Source organism: Mesocricetus auratus, unplaced genomic scaffold (assembly GCF_017639785.1).
Source record: "Mesocricetus auratus isolate SY011 unplaced genomic scaffold, BCM_Maur_2.0 Super-Scaffold_100004, whole genome shotgun sequence".
In the NCBI taxonomy this organism is placed as follows: domain Eukaryota; kingdom Metazoa; phylum Chordata; class Mammalia; order Rodentia; family Cricetidae; genus Mesocricetus; species Mesocricetus auratus.
In genome coordinates, this window is record NW_024429189.1 from 89,038,900 (window position 1) to 89,055,473 (window position 16,574).

Below are 16,574 nucleotides of genomic sequence, written 5' to 3' on the forward strand. Positions count from 1 at the left end.
CAGACTGAAAAGAAAAATGACACTCAAAGGCTCTGAGAAAGAATAAAGGTTGCTGGAATAAACGGTAGTTAGGCAAATAAGGATTAAGCAAACACCAAACGCTACAAGCTCAACAAAATGGCACCCCTCTCCATTCCTTGACTATTTTATGACTTCTTCAGCCTCCACCAGTTTCTTAATAATACCCTCCATTATTTAGCTTGCCACCTCTTCGGCACAAGTGTTGGCAGCTTCTTGACACACCTGCCTTTTCTTCGTTGTGGAAAGCAGACGAAATCCTAAGTGAATGTGCATTGCTGACATGAGCAAGGCTATGTCAAGGACCCCAGTGCCTCGGGACCATGAGAACAAAACCTTCCCCAGGTCAGGCTCGGAAATGACAAAGCCTTCCGCTTATCCATGTGTGACTGTTGACAGAGTCCAGAAAGCTTTAACCCACCCCAGCTCCTTTCTCCCACATGTTTAGAGCCTGAGACTGCTCCTCTACAGAGACCTCTCCCCAAGATGAGCTAACCCCTCCTCTTGGTGCTATATATAATAAACATACTGTGTTGCCGGGTAACAGGTGCCCTCCATCAAAGCAAACACAGTTCACCCAATCCCAGCTTTTCTCTGTGTGTGTCTGTCATTTCTACAGTGTCCTTCATTTCTTTGTCCCCCACGTCTGTCCCCTGTCAGTTTTCCAGGACTCTGTAGTACAGGATGTGACACTTCTTAGTGATTCCTGAATTTCTGAATGGCAAAGACATTGTCTTTGTATGCCTAGACAAAAAGTTGACCTCTCCTCCTTGCTCCTGTGTTTTTCTTTTAGTCTTCAACAATAAGCTACAAAGGATCACAGGCTGGGGTAAGCCAGGACATTGGAGGAGGGCAGAAGCCTGGTTTGTCAGATTTCTTAATATTCAGATGAAATTCTGGTAGTCTGGCCTATACAGGAAGTCATAATCTACACAGTAAAATTTGATTATATATGTTTAGTGAAATGTTATTTTAAAATTTTAGTTGTGTGTGTTGTATGTGTTTGAAGGCATGCCCATACATACATGCAGTGGCCAGAGGAGAAAGTTAGGTGTTCTCCAGATACTCTTTGCCATTTCCTTGAACAGAGTTTTTCACTAACTTGGCAACCAACAAATCCTTCCTGTCTCTGTCCCCACAGTTCTCGGTTTGCAGTCACGTATGGCTATGCGCTGCTCATTTTTTTCCTAAATATTGTCACAAGATTTGAGTGAAGGTTCTCGTACTTGCACAACATGCACTCTTATTCACGCCGGACTCATTGCACAACAGAGGATGTGAAACAAATCCAACAAGAACTCAAGGATCTTTTACTTCAGTGATATTTCTGAGAGTCCAATGGTACGGGGCAGGCAGAGATAGTTCTAAAAGGTCAATGACAAGTTGCTGCACCTGGACGCTCTCACAAACAGGGAAGAAGCACAACACCTGCTGGCTTATTAGATTTTGGAGGCAGCACATGCAAAGAAATGAAGGACACTGCAGAAATGACAGACACACACACAGAAAAGCTGGGACTGGGTGAGCTGTGTTTGCTTTGATGGAGGGCACCTGTTACCCGGCAACTCAGTATGTTTATTATATATAGCACCAAGAGGAGGGGTTAGTTCATCTTGTTAGTTACTCCTCCCCATGTTCCCGCCTTTACCTAGCCCTCCCATCTTCCATCCCATTTAATCATCTTATTCTAATCTCCTCTTTATCCCTTTATAACACTATATTCTATTTCCCCTTCCTTGGAAGATCACCCTTTCCCTCTGATGACTTACTAGATATCTAACCTTTGTGGGTAATCCAAATGAAACACACATGTGTAAAGCACAAAAACTATCATCCATGTGTGAGAGAAAACATACGATATATTTTTTTAATGTGTGCAAAAGTTTGGCCTGTACATGCAACTGTGCCCCACTTGCATGCAGTGTCTGTGGATGCTAGATGAGGGCGTCAGATTTCCTAGAGTTGGTGTTACAGATTATTGTGAGCCTCCATGTGGGTTCTGGGAACAGAACCTGCATCCTCTGAAAGAGCTGCCTGTGCTTTTAACCTCAGAGTCATTGCTCCAACCCTGTATCCCTATTTTTAAATTGAGTTATTTGTTTTCTTGATGTTAAAGGTAACCTATTGAATCAAAGCAATCCCCATAAGCATCCAACACAATTCTTTGCAGAAACTGAAAAATTAGTATTAAACTTCTCATGGAAACACAAAGCCTCAGCATAGCTAAAACATTCTTAAATAATATAAGAAGTGCTGGTTCCTGGTTTTATGCTGTATTATAGAGCTATAGTAATAAAAACAGCATGGTATTAGCACAAAAACAGATGCATAGATCAATGGAATAGAATGGAAATCCTGAACGTAAGCACACACACCTACAGAACCTGACTTTTGACAAAGAAGCCAAAGTACACTCTAGATAAAAGACAGCATCATCAACAAATGATGTTGATCAAATTGAATAGCTGTGTGTAGAGAATGAAGATAGATCTATATTTATGATGCTTCAAAAATTAAACTTCAAGTGGATTGAGAATCTAAACACATAAAACCTGATATCCTGAATCTTCTAGAAAAGAAAGTATGGAATAGGCTTGACCTCATTGGTACAGAAAAGGACTTTCTTTTTTTTTTTAATTTTTAAATTCAAATTAGAAAACAAGCCTTCATATGTCAATCCCTGCTCCCTCTCCCTCCCCTCCTCCCCGCCCCCCACCAGCCCCATCCCATCTTCCCTCCACTCTGCAGGGAGGGTGAGGCACTCCATGGGGGACTCCCAAAGTTTGGTATATCATCCAAGGCAGGGCCAAGGCCCTCCCCCATGTGTCCAGGCCGAGAACACATCCCTCCATGTGGAATGGGCTCCCAAAGTCCATTAGTACACCAGGGATAAATACTGATCCACTACCAGAGGCCCCAGAGATTGCCGAGGTCTCCTCACTGACATCCATATTTCGGGAGCCTGGATCAGTCCCATGCTGGCCTCTCAGGCATCAGTCTGGGCTCCATGAACTCCCCCTTGTTCAGGTCAGCTGCTTCTGTGGGCTTCACCAGGCAGTCTTGACTCCTTTGCCCATCACTGCTCCCTGTCTGCCGCTGGGTTCCAGGAGTTCAGTTCAGTGTTTAGCTGTGGGTGTCTGCCTCTGCTTCCATCAGCCACTGGATGCAGGCTCTAGGATGGCATATAATGTAGTTATTAATCTCATTATAAGGGAAGAGCATTTAAGGTAGCCTCTCCACTATTGCTTAGATTGCCAGTTGGTGTCATCCTTGTGGATCTCTGGAAATCTCCCTAGTGCCAGATCTCTCCTCAAACCTATAGTGACTACCTCTATTATGGTATCTTTCATCCTGCTCTCTATTCTTTCCCTGACTCAAACTTTCTGCTTCCCCATGTCTTCCTCTCCCTTCCTCTTCTCCCTCTCTCCTTCTGCAGAAAAGGACTTTCCGAATAGAATGCTGATAGCCCAGGCATGAAGATCAACAATTAGTAAATGGATTCTCATGAAACTAAAAAAAAACCCTCTGTATATCAAAGGGCACCACCATTCAAGTGAAAAATCAGCATAGGGAATAATGGGGAATTTTTTTAATCAATTATACATGGTAGAGGGTTAGCATTTAGAATATACAAGAACTCAAAAAACCTGAATGGACTTTTAAAGACACAGTTACCTGCCTACTAGGTGAACTGGAGGGCTGGGTAGGACTCTTTAAAGACCATTTATGTTTTGGATCAGTGTCCGGGGTATGGTACTGTTTCTTCTCCAGCCAGGGCTCAAAGGTTCAGGGATCAAGATGTGGAAATTGGAATGGTAAGACTCATCATTATTCCCAGTGAGGCATCAGTCAAACTTTGTTTCTTATTCTGGGTAGCTTGTGGTCTGATGACTCAGAAGTCTTGGTTCCAAAAGCGGGGATGCTTCCTCCAGAAGGCACAGGACACACCCCAGTGAACTGAAAGCTAAGGCTCCTCCATAGCCACTCTGGGTTCCTGATGTCCTTGAGTCAATGGGCTAAGAAAGGAATAATTGTGTCAGGAAGAGTGATTGACTCAGATTGATAAAGACTAATTGGATTCCTTCCAGAAAGAGTGATTGACTCAGACTGATAAAGACTAATTGGATTCCTTCTCCATTGTGGAGGCAAGGAAGATTATGTTTGCAGTGCAGGAGAGCCTTTAGCAGGTCTTTTGGTGTTAGTGGGTCTGTGATTAAAGCCAGTGGGAAACTACAACCCAGTATGACAGGATGATAACTGACCCAGAACTTTAAGAGTGAAGGCATAGATCACACCTCCAGGTAAAAAACCACAACTGGATGAGTTATGATTGAGGTGCTTGCTAAGGGTGGAGGGACTGTAGAATGGATAGTAGAGGAAAATAGTTATAAACACCAGCTAAGACTACCTGACCACTTATAGAAATGACCGTAATTTTCATCAGTGTTTCTGTCCTATTTTAAAGGGCATGCTTGTGCATCTATACACATATACCAAGCAGGTATTTGCATGTTCTTTCCCCTATTTCTTTTCTGTTTAGATTTTATTACATTGTATTCACTCTTATGTGCATGTGAGTGTGTGTGTCTGTGTGTCCATATACCACAGAGCACAAATTGAGGCCAGAGAATAACCTGAAGGAATTCCATATGGGTCCTAGTGTTTGAACTCAAGTCATCTGTCTTGGTAATAAATGCTTTTACCCACTGAATCATTTTTCCAGCCCTCCTCTATTTATCACTTATGGAAATCACTTTATTTAAAAATTTCTCTCTCTGTCTCTCTGTCTCTCTGTCTCTGTCTCTCTCTGTCTTTCTGTCTCTCTGTCTCTCTGTCTCTCTGTCTCTCTGTCTCTCTGTCTCTCTGTGTGTGTGTGTGTGTGTGTGTGTGTGTGTTTGTACATGAAGATGTTGGATCCACTGGAGCTGGAGTTACAGGTGATTGTGAACCGATGGATATGGGTACTGAGGACTGAACCCAGTTCCTCTTCAAGAACAGCAAATGCTCTTACTCACTGAGCTATCTCTCCAGCCCCCTATTTCTTTACCATTTAGTGAAACATTGAGATAATATCAGTGGTTAAGTGTTGCAAATGCATATTATCATACCCAGAGTATGAGGCACTAAGAGAACTAAGAGACTAAATGTTCCCTAAGTGATTTTGCCACCTATTGTGGAGGAAAAGAATTAATGTGCTTGTAGTATTATGTGGGACAGTTATATTACACTAGGCAGAATTATGTCTTTGTTATTGTTTTCACTTGGAAATTAAGCATGACATAAAGACATATGATTGGATGTCAAGTTGATAAGGGGTAGGCTGATGGTTAATCTTAGTTTTCAACTTGATTGGATCTTGAATCAATGTTTTTTTTTCCATTTTAAATTTAGATAAGAAACAAGGTTGCTTCACAAGTCAGTTCGAGGTCCCTCTCCCTTTCCCTCCCCTCCTCCCGTGTCCTCCCCCCATCCCCCCCCCCCCGTTATCCCCTCATTCCCCCAGGGAGGGTGAGGCCCTCCATGGGGGTGTCCATAGTCGAATCAATGTTTTTTAAAGTCAAGAAGCTAGGCATACCTCTGAGGGACTTTGCTGACCAGATTATTTGAAGTGGGAAGACCTGGCATTAATGTTGACAGCATCTTCTAGTGGCAACCTAGATATAAGGAAGAGGAAGGGGACTGGAGAGATAGTTTAGTCTTTAAGAATACTGGCTGAACTCCAGAGGACCCAGGTTCTGTTCACAGTATCCACATGGTAGCTTACAACCGTCTATAATCCCAGTTCTGGGAGATCTGAAATCCTCTGACTTTTGTGGGTACCAGGTACATGCACACACATTCTTTAGTGAGTTTTACTTCCAGATTGTGGTAACATTTTTTTTTTCTTGTTTGTTGAAGGTTTGTATAACCTAAAGATTATATTGATTGGAGAAGTTCCATTGTCAGCCCTTGGTTGATAGGTCCCAAGTACATCTGACCTTACCTCCCATCTCCACTGGCCAGGGTGCAGCAAGATTAAGTGGCAATTACCAAAGGCTGAATGTATTTACCATAGTGGACAGCACAGTAATGGCCTGACTCACATAAACTTTAGCACAGGCTAATCAATCTTGGTGTTCCCAGAAATATGGTGTCTACTAAGGGTTCATTTTATCTCTACAAGCAAGGGTACTCCAGACAATGGAAGAAAGGTTACTTTGAATTACTAAAATAGAAAATCAAGGTCTCCTCAACTAATTTCCTATATTGAGTCAGTTTAAAGGCACAGAACCCCTCAGATGAGTGGAAGGTCAGGTCTCCTTGGGGCAGAGCATCCTACAGTATCTGAAAGTTTCCCTCTTACTCTTTCTCTTTCCCTCAGGGACTTAGAAATTTTTGCAAGAGTAATCTCACATTAGAGAATAGGAAGTGATCAGACCTTCTCTGGATCCACGAGACTCTGCCTCTGAATTGATGTTGATTTCAGAAGATCCCAGGCAGCACTGTACCTAAAGTCAAAGAGGCTTATGGAAGTCAGGTCATTGACAGACTTTCAGTCAAAGTCTGGCTCACAATGGGCCCAGTGAGTCCCTAAAATTATCCTATGGAATGCATAATTGGGACAGATATATTTAAAGTTTGGCAGAATCTCCACACTGATAACCCTGTCTATGTTTGGAAAGGCCAAATGCAAGTGAATAGAGCTGGCCCTGTCAGGGAAAATAGTGAATAAAATCCAATGCCTGTAGAGTGACAGAAATTTGTGCCAACATCAAGGATCTGAAAGATGCAGGGGTGAAAATTCCTGCCACATCCTTTATTTGTCACATGCAAAAGACAGATGGATCATGGAGAATGACAGTTGATTATCACAAATTTAATTAAGCAGTGACTCTAATTGCAGCTGCTATACCAGATGTGGCTTCCTTCCTTCAGTAGACTGACATATCTCCTGGCACCTGGTGTGCAAATATCGACTTAGCAAGTGTTTTTTCTTGATACCTTCCTACGAGAACCACCAGAAGCAATTTTCTTTTAGCTAATAAGGCCAGCACTATACCTTTACATTTTTAACTTTAAAATTTCATTAATTCTCTAGCTCAGTATCATAACTTAGTTTACAATAATATTGGTCACCTGTCTCTCTCAAAAATAATCACACTGGTCCATTATGTTGAGGACATTAGATCTATTGGGCCAGGAGAGCAGGAAGTAGCAACCACTTTAGAGTTGTTGGTAAAGCATATGTGAACCAGATGATGGGAAAGAAATTGAACTAAAATTCAAGGATTTTCTTCCTTGATGAAATTTCTAGGAGTCCAGTGGTGTGGAGCAGGCAGAGATATTTCTTGTAAGGTGAATGCTAAGTTGCTGTACCTGGCCCCGCTCACAACCTGAAGCATGCTGCCTTGTGGTCATGTTTGGATTTGGAGGTGGCCTGTTCCTCAGTTGGATGTGTTACTCCAGCATATATGCTAAGTGTTTCAAAAGGTGTCTGGTTTTGAGTTGGGCCTGGAATAAGAGAAGGCTTTTCCACAGGTCTATGCTGCTGTGCAGCCTGCTAAACCAACTGTGTCACTTGATCCACCAGACCTGATGGTATCTGAAGTGTCAGTGGCAGATTACAGGCCCTTGGAATTTTATAGAAAGGCTCTACTGTCATCTGCAAACAGCTGTTCTCTCTTTGAGAGCAACTATTGACCTGCTATTGTGCCTTACTTAGTGGAAACTGAGCATTTGACAATGAGCCACAAAATTATCATGTGACTTGAACTGTCAGTCATGAGCTGGTGGTGTTACCTGAATAACATTGGACATTCACAGCAGCAATATATTATATATATGATTGGATCTAAGCATGTCCTTGGGCACAAATGAGTTACATGAAGAAGTTAACCAAAGCCTATATACTACTATTATGTGATAGTTTGAATGTAATTGGCCCCCATAAGCTCATAGGGAGTGGCACTATTAGAAGATGTGGCTTTGTTGGAGTAGGTGTGGCCTTGTTGAAGGAAGTGTTTCTCTGTGGAGGTGGGCTTTGAGGTCTCATATATGCTCAAGCTATGCCCAATATTTCAGTTCGCTTCCTGTTACCTGCCGATCAAGATGTAGGATTCTCAGCTCTTTCTCCAGCACCATGTCTGTCTGCCTGCTGCTATGTTCTGCCATGATGATAGTAGACTAAACTTTTGAAAATGTAAGCCACCCTAATTAAATGTTTTTCCTTTATAAGAGTTGCTGTGGTCATGGTGTCTCTTCACAGCAATGTAAACTCCAACAAAGACATATTTCAATGCCTTCTGTCCCCAAGTATGCACGTTAGGCCTTGTTGGATGTGCACTCTGTGATTGAATGAGAAAAAGAAGACTAAGGCCTGGTTTACAGATGGCTCTGAATGCTATTCAGGTTCCACCCAGAAGTGGGTCACTTTTCTGGGACAACCATGAAGGACACTGGTGAAGGAAAATCTTCACAGTGGGCAGAACTTTGGGGCGTGCACATGGTCATGATCATGTGTTTTACTTGGCATATAAATGACCAGATATGGTATTATATACTGATGCACGAACTATAGCTAATGGTTTAGCTGGATAGTCAAGGACTCGGAAGTGTGACTGGAAAATTGGTGTGAAAGACAGGGGAGGAGTAAGAGTATGTGGGCAGACCAGTCCAATTGTGAAGATAATTGTGTGTCATGTAGGTGCTCACCAAAACCCAACATCAGCAGAAGATCTTAATGACCAAGTATATAGGTTGACTGTTCTGTGAGTACTAATTGATTTCTTATTCCTGCTACCCTCATCTTTGGGTCAATGGACATATGAACATAGTAGTCATGGTGGCACAAATGGAAGGTACATGGGTTCGACAACATGAACTTGTTCCCCAAGGCTGACCTGGTACAACTTCTGCTCAGTGTCAAGTCTGGAAGCAACAGAGACAAATACTGTGTCAGGGACCTCCAGCCGTCAGTCACCTAGGCTGTATCACGTACTCATAGAGAAGACGTGACACTAAGACCACCCTGCCACCCCTTCTGACATAAAGCAAATTCCAAGTAACAAGCCTGCGGTTTACCTGTCAGTTAAAGATTAGCTTAATTGGAAAACTACAAGGTCGTCAGGAGATAGGCCTGAGCAGTAGTAAATTGTAACAGATAGGATCGGACCCTGCTGTCAGGTTACCAAGCAACATAGGAGTTCCTACCCTTGACCTCTTGCCCTGTAGATTAGGTTGCCAGGCAACACAGCAGACCACCTCTCCCCTGACCTCTTGCCCCTGCAGCTGCAAACACACCGTCCCCCCCTTCCCCTCCTCACTTCTCCTATATAAATTCCTTTGGGATGAAATAAAGTTGTCGCCTTGATCAGAATCCTGTCTTGGCGTCCATTCCTGTATCCCCTGTCCTCCATCTTTCTCCTAGGTGTCCACCAGAAGACCCATGTTGAATGTCCTGCGGGTCGGGACATATTTGGTGCCCAGCGTGGACTGAAGTCGGATAGCCAGGAGGAAGACGCGCTCACTGAGTGAAGAGCCCTTCCAGAGGGACGGCACAGTCTTCATTTCGGTGACCTGCCGAAAAGAGCGAGACAGACGAGGTGGTGAGCAATGGCGCAGATCTTACGGCCAAAGTAAGTGATAGGACAGGCATTCTCTCAAAAGTCTCCCTTTATTTCCGGGCTCAAAAGAAGCCCTCAGGAGACAAGGAATTAGGGTGAAAAAGAAGGATCTTATACAATTCTTATAAGGGACATGGTTTAAAAACAAAGATTTAAAGAGGTTATAATTTATATGGGAATATGGGAGGTGTTTGTCCCTGGAGGGGATGATAAATATAGACCAAAAAAAAAAAAAAAAGGTGGTGACTGCCTTCAAGATTATTAAGGGAATGTATAAGAAGGAAATTGTTGGTCAGATGATTGTATATTTACTTGTGTGCGTTTTGATAGCCAAGAGAGCTAAAATGAAGCAAAACTGCAGAGGACTTTGAAGTTTAAAAGGCTCCTTCCCCTCTCACAGAAGCCACTGCTGCAGCTGTATCACAGGTGCTGTGCCAGGGCCTGGGGAAGGAAGGTGCTACCTGCATACTTGCATACTTGCATACAGCAGGAAATATCTGCCCCTGACCAGTTAGCAGTATGATAAGAGACCTCAGTACCTACTGAGGAGCAGCTAGATCAGAAAACAAACAAACAAAAACCGTGCAGGACAGAGAGATTGGGAACTAGAAATACAGAGAGGCAAAAACCTAGTGCTAAAATTCAGCAAAAACTAAGAAGCTTGAAAGATTTAGCAAAATCGCTCTCACAGGAGATAAGAACTTTTCAAGTTTCCTCAGATCAGAGAAATGTTCCTTTGTCTAAGGCAGCCTAGGGGCAAGCACCCCTCAAGTCATGGCCAGCAGCCGCAACAGATCAGATGCCTCCAGTGCAGGTTAGTGTTAGAGAAGAGGCAAACAAAACAAACAAACAAAAATAGCCCAAAACCTTCCTGTTTGTTATAAGGTGCTCCCTGAGGACAAATACAAAAATATAGATCAGCAGTTAACTCTTGAGATAGCAGTGTATAAACAGATGGCCCAGCACCAGAGAGAACTTGGAACAAGCTTCCAGCCGCCAGGACACAGGCTAAGTAAAGGCTTCAGAAAGAGCAGGCATGGACCTAAGGAGTTGTTTCAAAAAATTTTGTCTCTAGGGTAATGCAGGCTTCATCCAAAATAAGGGGAGATACAGGTGTTAAATCTTTGATTGAGACAACTAGCTTGTAAAATGCTAATACACCATGCCAGGCCATGCTAAGACCTTATAGAAAGGAAAGTGACATAAATGAGTCTATTAAAGATTTGTTCAGATAGTGGGCCTTGTAGAGAAAGAAAGACAACATAGATAAATTCAGATTTGTTCAGATTTTGGATGCTCATAAATCAAAAATTGGCTATAGCTGCTGTGTTACAAGAGACTTCAATTAAGGATGTTTCATTTCAACCAACTAATCATAACCTAGGCAAGTGGAGAGATGAGAGATATGTGTGCATGCTCTGTGTGTAAGGTATGCTTGGAATGTGAGTATAAATGCATGAATGTTGACAAAAGCAACTGTTCGAATTGCCTTGGATATGATTAAAAGGATACTTAAATCACTTCGGATATAATTAAAAAGCTACCTAAATTGCTTTAGATATAGCCAAAAGGAGCATCCATCCAGTCAGTTAATATCTTAACAGGAAAGATGAAAGATTTAAGCCTTCAGAGCCAGTCAATAGAAAATATCAGAAGCCTAGGAGTCAAGAGAATCTGCATGGATGATTCTATGGAGTTTAATAAAGGAGAGGATACAGAGATCCTTCTAAATTTTATGGTTAAAATAGAAAACCTAGAAGTTAATACATGATTTAAAAAAGGTCTTTTCAGGGAACTAGTCTTGGTCAGGCCCCACCCCCAAAAGTGTCTTTGTAGATGCAAATTAGCCCTTGTCAGCTAAGATGCAAATGAGGCTTTGTCAGCTAGTGAGAGCTCTACCTGTTAGACTGGAAAAGACTCCTCACAGACTAAGTAATTTTCAAAAGTTATTTGGGACATATGTTATATTCTAACAGAAATTAAACCTCAATTTGGACACTTAAAATAGTTTACAATCTTTTGAGCAAATTTCAGAAATTGTTGGGAAATATTCAATGGTTATGTTCTTTTTTAAAGTGTTCTACTGGTGACTTAAAACCCTTAAATGAGATTCTAAAAGAAAATAGTGATCCCAATTCACCTGGACAGTTGACTAAAGAAGATAACAAAGCTTAGTGTTAGGAAGTATAGCCTGGCATCAGCAGATGTTATATTAACAATACAATACCATGGGAAGCTTATGCTGTTTCCCCAGCCAAAGTGTTAAAACCTTATTTTAAAGCAGTAGCCTGTATGGTGTGGAAATACCATATGGAATCTGGGAGATATTTTGACAGAGAACAAAGTATAATACTGTTGTGCCAGGTTTATGGATTCCCAGAGACTAACTCAAGGAGTTGACACTTCTGATGTAAAGGCAAAAGGTTCCTTTAATTGAGGCTGGTCAGATTGGATTTCTCTCCATGATGGAGGAGATGAGATGTCCATCAGCAAAAAGGAAAAAAAAAAAAGAAAGAAAGAAAGAAAAAAGGGGGGTGTCTAAAAAAAGGGCACAATCTTCAGTTTCCATGGTTACTTAGGGTCATACAAGATCTGGAGTAAAACAGTAACTATATGTTTTGGGCTAGATGTATCTGAGTAAGATAAGATAAGACTTAGAGTTATAGAGTTATTGAGGTTATCAGGGTCTGTCAGTTAGTCCCTGGGCCAGAGAATCTTTATAACTGGCAGAGGACCTTTATGACCTACAATTAGCAAAGGAATGTTAACAGGAGTGGTGGACAGCTGCCTCCCCTTCTCTGAGATCAGGGGCTCAGGCACCCCTGATTTAAGGAGTTAAATCTTCCTTTATCATTAAGAAGTTGCCTCTCTCTATATAGACTTAGGGCTCAAGTTTTTAAACTTTTAATTTTATATTTTGATCCCTCAATACATGTTACATATACCAAGCAACAAGTTGATTGTTTCACAAAAGTGATTTGTGGACAACTGCTTTGATCAATTTTCAGGGAGAATTGATAATCAGTTTACAGCTCATAGGCTGTTACAGTTTGAGCTAATACATCCTTTATATTCTCCAAAATAGTAAAACATAGTCCTATAAAAAATCTTGTCCTAGTTTTTATAATGGTTATTCTAATGGAAGAACAACTTATGGTATAGATGGTAAGAAATATGTGGAGCAAACATCTCTGTTTTCAGCTCAGATAGTTGAGTTATGAGCTGTTACAATGGTTTTTCAACTTCTAGTAAATAATTCACTTAAGTGTATAGTGACAATCATTATGTTTTTAAAGCTCCTCAGATAATAAAGATGGTTCAGTACATTAAAACTAACAATGATCAGGTTTAAATATTATTTAAACAAATTCAAAATGCAATTGCCATGTTTTGTAGGTAATATAAGAGCTCATTCAAACCTTCCCAGCCCACTGGCTAAGGGAAATGAGTCAACAAACAAACTAACATAGTTGGTCGCTTTGATTCTGGTGGAGAGAGCTCTTCAGTCTCATTAATTTTCATCATCAAAATAACAAAAGTCAAGGAAAGCAATTTGGTTTAACCAGAGAGACTGCTTATCAAAATTGTCAAACAATGAGATGTGTCCACAATATTTTTCTGTAACTAATTTCAGAGTGAGCCCTAGAGGCCTACTTCCTAATCATTTATGGCAATAAATTTATACATTTATGTTACAGAATTTGACAAGTTATAATATGTACACATGGTATTCAGGTTTTTTTATGGCCACCATACAAACTGAAAAAGTTATCAAGCATATAAGTCACTGTTTAAAATGTCTTACTTACATGGGAGTTCCAAAAGTGATAATGAACAGACAATAGGTCTGGATATTCTAATAAGACATTCAGCTGTTTTGTACTCAATAGAAAATTAATTACAACAGGTATTCCTTACAATCCTCAAGGAATTGTAGAGCATGCTCATAGCTCCTTAAAAACGCAACTCTAAAAACTAAAAAGGGGGAGTAATAGCAATGTCACTAATCCCTACCTGGTAAGTTTTTACATGTGAAAATGAAATGGCTTATTCCATGTTGCCTACAAATTGGACAGGGTTATGTGTATTAGCTACACTTCTCCCAGATGTGGAGTTTATTCCAGGAAGTGAGACCATAGATTATCTTATTCCTAGACATAAGAGAGCCATCTAATGCATCCCCCTGTTAGTGGGACTTGGAGTATGGGGCCTTAGCCACTGGCTCCGCAGGCATGGGAGTAGCTATCCAGACATACTCCACAATGAACCTTAGTCACATGCTGCCTACAAAAATGACTATAAATCACCTTTGTCTCAACATGATGTATTAATTCATGCATTCTTCATTTCAAAATTTGAAAAGGTGGATGCCAGTAAAACAATCTGCTACAGACAGATTCTGGTATGATGGAACTCAAGTGACTTTGCTCTGGTCAGATAAAACATCCATACACTAGACAGTGGAAAAGACCCAATTTGGGGTGGAGGGAATGTTTGTGCTTTCTTACAGGAAAAGAAAAAAAGCTTTGTGGCTGCCAAAAACTTGGTGGGATGCATGGAGCGAAGAAAAAACCTGACCTGAAACCATGGAAAGCTGTCCAAACCAGCTCCAGTGGAACATGCTGAACCAGTGTTCCTGACTGCACAGCCCCTTCCCCTGCCCAGTTTCCAAATTTCCTCAACCCATCCTCACCTCTGCAACCTCACTCTCTTCTAGTATACTAACTCCTCCTCTTATCTGATCCCTGAGAACGGTAGGCCTGTCAGGGATGGCCTTACTACCTGCTAAATTCTGCCCCTATGTTTTAGTTAAATTAGTTCCCCGCCTTAACTATTATTCTAAGCAAGATGTGCTTTTGCACCGGGCGTTGGTGGCGCACGCCTTTAATCCCAGCACTTGGGAGGCAGAGGCAGGCGGATCTCTGTGAGTTCGAGGCCAGCCTGGTCTACAGAGTGAGTTCCAGGACAGCCTCCAAAGCCACAGAGAAATCCTGTCTCGAAAAACAAAACAAAAAAAAGATGTGCTTTTGGGGCTGGGAGCCACAGGAGCAGGCACTAGGATTTCATTCCTTGTGCTCTCAAACAAGGAGGAATCTGTGCAGCCCTTAAAGAAGAATTCTGTTTCTATGTTAACAAAACAGGGAGAGTCAAAGATAGTATGAAGAAAAACAGATAGAGTATAGAGAAAAGAAAAAGAGAGGGAGCAACAAAAGAGTTTCTGCTTCTCCCTGACTATCTACCTTATTGCCCAACATTTTGGGCCCCCCTTTTAGGCTTTATATTGCTTATTTCTTTTGGCCCATGGGCCCTTAGGTGCCTGATGGACTTTATTAAACAGCAAATAGATAATCATGTCGCAAGGCCTATCCAGATCCACTATCAAAGGCTGGCCATGAAGGAGAGTGGTCCTTATCTGAAGGCTGATGATAATAATGGCAAGGAGGAGGGCGAACTTTGCCTAATGTTCCCAGTCTCCACATAGCAGAAGGAGACAAACTCCCCCGGGGCACATAATCTGCTCATGCTCCCCCCCCCCCAAGTCCCAGCCAGGGGCCTTGGAAGGCCCCTTTATCCACAAAATAAATAACCACCACTATTGATGGCTGACCCTGGATGGGCTCCCTTCTGACGCCCCCCCCCCAAGACAGGAGCTTTGAAGGATGGCAAAGTAATCCGATGACAGGTAAGGGGTGAAGCCTCTCAGATCGATCCTAAGACAGGCTCCATCATCACTGTGGTTCTTAGGTAACTTATACTCTGGCTGCACCTAATTTCTGTTTAACCAGAAAGGAGGAGATGTCAGGGACCTCCAGCCATCAGTCAGCTAGGCTGTATCACATACTCATAGAGAAGACATGACACTAAGACCACCCTGCCACCCCTTCTGACATAAAGCAAATTCCAAGTAACAAGCCTACGGTTTACCTGTCAGTTAAAGATTAGCTTAATTGGAAAACTACAAGGTCGTCAGGAGATAGGCCTGAGCAGTAGTAAATTGTAATAGATAGGATCGGACCCTGCTGTCAGGTTACCAAGCAACATAGGAGTTCCTACCCTTGACCTCTTGCCCTGTAGATTAGGTTGCCAGGCAACACAGCAGACCACCTCTCCCACTGACCTCTTGCCCCTGCAGCTGCAAGTACACCTTCCCCCCTTCCCCTCCTCACTTCTATATAAATTCCTTTGGGATGAAATAAAGTTGTCGCCTTGATCAGAATCCTGTCTTGGCATCCATTCCTGTATCCCCTGTCCTCCATCTTTCTCCTAGGTGTCCACCAGACTCATGTTGAATGTCCTGAGGGTTGGGACAATGCTGTGTCCCTTATATTGCACCATTCTACAGCATTAGCTGCTAGAAAGCAGCTGGACTACATCTGTCTATTTCTATAGAAAAAGTGGCAGTGATTTATTCTTGCCATAAGAGATACTTATTCTGGTTATGGATTTGCCTTTCCTGCAGGTAATTCAGATAAAACTACCATTTTTGGACTTACACAATGCTTCGGTATTCCACACATTGTTTCTGAACAAAGAACTCACTTCATAAATAAAGAAATGTGACAGTAGTTATGTTAGTTACATTTCTAGTGGGATGATAAAATATCATGACCAAAAGTAACTTAAGAAAGAAAGTTTATCTTGACTTATGATTCCAGAGGGTGACAATAGACAGGCGTAGCAGCAGGAGGCTAGGAGCTCATATCTCAATCACACACAGGAAGCAGAGACAGACAGAGAGAGAGAGAGAGAGAGAGAGAGAGAGAGAGAACAGGAAGTTGGGTGTGTTTTTAAGCCCCCAAATACCACCCCTAGTGAAGTGCTTACTTCAGTAAGGCTGTGCCTCCTAAACACTGTATAACGCCCCCAACAGCACCACCAACTGTTGCCCACTGTTCAGATACACAAGCCTATGAGGGACATTTGTCGTTCAAACGGTCATGGTCTCCACCACCT